A 2,619-nucleotide genomic window follows, 5' to 3' on the forward strand; every position below is an offset into this window, starting at 1 on the left:
AATGAATATATTAGTGCCTGAACTTAGTTATGGACTTCACAAGGATGTCACAGCGTCCACGTGTGCACAGTGTGTTCAGACACGGACAGTCAAACTTACACACTTTGTCAAACACATCGGCGGGCTTGTTTTCATGCATGTATCCGTTAAAACAAAAGCTCGCACACACGCCATGTGACCCTCGTATGACCTGAGCTGCACTTTTATCCAGCCTGGATCGTGTTCGGTGCGTTCGTGTGCTGTGTGCACATAAGGATCTTATGCTTCAGACATACTGCTTTAATGTGGTTTTGAGCAGTTTTATTACAACATTTTCAAAGTAATGCATTCAGTGAGTTAAAGGAAAAGAAGGATGTTCTGGGAAATACACTTGGCTTGGTTATAGCTTACAGGCAGAAACAGCAAGTCTGGCTGTACCGAAGGTAAAAACAAACGTGCCAACCAGATTAAAAAAAAGGAGATGGAAGAGAGGGCATATGGCAAGCAGCAAAGTGCACGGCCTGGACTCACTCCCAGGCTGCTCCATGAAGGCTCAGTCTTAGAACATGGTGCACTGCTACGTGGTAGCAAGTTTGAACCTTGAGAACACGTCCACAAGGTGTTTTTTAAATGCCGGAAGACATATCATGAGCAAAACAAGCAGTCGACGCCATGGCCGAGCATTTCTAACTCGAAACTGCAGCGTACCGATGGTAATCTCAGAAACATGGATTCAGACTTCCATATGTAACAAACCCAAACAATAATCCAGTTGATTTGCAAGGAGGGACTTTCTGTATCATTATTCTTTTTCAGAGAGAATAGGTTTCCAGTTTGAACATGTATGACTGAACTAGACAGATACTTTATTCATCCCTTTAAGGATAATTCAGGTTCCACCGAGATTTGAACTCAGATCGCTGGATTCAGAGTCCAGAGTGCTGACCGTTACACCATGGAACCAACACAACATGGTGAGCTGGTGTGCCTGAGCTGCTTTGAGTAGGATGGTTTTCTAGATTAACCTTTTTAGAGGTTTAATAGAGGTAAAATTCCTGGTAGGCTGAAGAAATTAGTCTGTTCCCTGTCAGGCAACATCTTGAGACTCTAGTGCGATACTGACCTTACGCACTGATACACCAACGTCGATACACACCAACACTACTGCTTGATGAGATTGTTTTGCTTCCTCCATGACGTGTTTATGGAGGAAACTCTTCCTCAGCATATGTCCAAGAGGTCCTGAACACTCATGTGGCTTTATCATCTCCACTGTGTCAACATGTTTGTCTCACAGGAACCGTCGTGTTTTCGAGTCCACACAGGAAAGAACCACAAATTACACATCAGCCCTCAGAGCTGCAATCAAACAGCGTCTGAGCTTCTATTAAAGGTCAGCGTGTGGACGTGAACCAGCAGACCTGCTCGTTTCCGTACCGTGTCCAGAACAAAGCCATCTTTGACTGGAGTGAAACACCGCCCGCTTGTCCTCGCACTGTAACCACTGAACCAGATTCCCGTAGAGCTCTTCTCGCTGCGTTCTCACCGGCCCGCCAATGGGAACGTCTTCAAACAGTGCGTACGAGAGTTTGCGTGCGTGTGTTAGTCCCGTGTCTGTTTGCTCGGCGCACTGTGCTCCTCTGTGTAGCGGCATGTCCAAACGCCGGGAGGACGCAGTGGCAGTGTGGTGTCAGTGGTATTTATGGGACCTTGACATTGTTTCAACTTTCTCTCACTGTTTGGTCTCAGTCTGTTCAAGACGGGAGGGAGTGCAAAACCTTTCTGTTTACAGACTTTGTGTGAGATATAGATCAGAGCTTATCAGAAATGTGTGATATTCTAATTTTGGTTGGAAAGAAGCTAAAACAGACTGATGATGTGTTCCATTCGATGTTGGGAGACAGAAATCAACTGCTGCATATGAAACCTACATAATGTGACAAAAACACATCTTTCATGCTAAAATACAGTCCCTTGTGCAGCCATAAGGTTTGGTTTAACATGCAAAGTTAGTTTTCTAACCACCTAATGCTAAATTTAAGTATATTCTGAGGCTTAATAACTTGTAATAAGTTAGAAGAAATGCATCAGTTTTTAGTAATGACGAAACAATTCTGAATTTCCGCCTCGCTTGAGAGGTCATTCTGAAAGGTACCAGCTACATTTTATTTTTGAATTTTACACTTAACCCTATTCAGGACTTTCATGTTGCCATACGTATGTGCAAAACATTTGTTGGTATTCATTACAGACTTTTATACTATGTTAAATACATTTTCTGATAAGTTGATGTATTTTTGGTTCCAAATGCTTCTTTTCATATTTAAAAAAAAATCTTCAAAAGTAAAAAACAATACCTGTCACCTAAACCAAATGGCCTGGGGTCCAAAAGACCCCAAAAGTCCTGAACCGGGTTAAACATGCAGTCAAAGCTTTGGTCTTCCTGGTTACATAAGTGAGTGAACATAACCTTCATCCGCACCATGCAGACAGTAAACAGTGTCTACAGGTTGCAGGTGTAGCAGCTTTTTAAAATGTGCACCGAAAAAACGCCAACCTAAGACCTGATACTAGCTGAGAAGTTGAGATGTCCTCGTTCCCAGACTCCTCCGCAGCTTCCCATGGCACCTCGGTGCTAAT

General features: G+C 43.3%; 1 non-coding gene across 1 annotated transcript; it reads right to left on the minus strand.

Annotated features, from left to right (window-relative positions):
- Window positions 1-870: 870 nt before the first annotated feature.
- Window positions 871-942, minus strand: trnaq-cug (transfer RNA glutamine (anticodon CUG)). Its single transcript has one exon. It is a non-coding gene; the product is annotated as a tRNA-Gln (tRNA).
- Between the last annotated feature and the right edge of the window lie 1,677 nt (window positions 943-2,619).

The sequence above is a fragment of the Stegastes partitus genome, unplaced genomic scaffold (assembly GCF_000690725.1).
Source record: "Stegastes partitus isolate 25-593 unplaced genomic scaffold, Stegastes_partitus-1.0.2 Scaffold1144, whole genome shotgun sequence".
NCBI classification, from domain to species: domain Eukaryota; kingdom Metazoa; phylum Chordata; class Actinopteri; family Pomacentridae; genus Stegastes; species Stegastes partitus.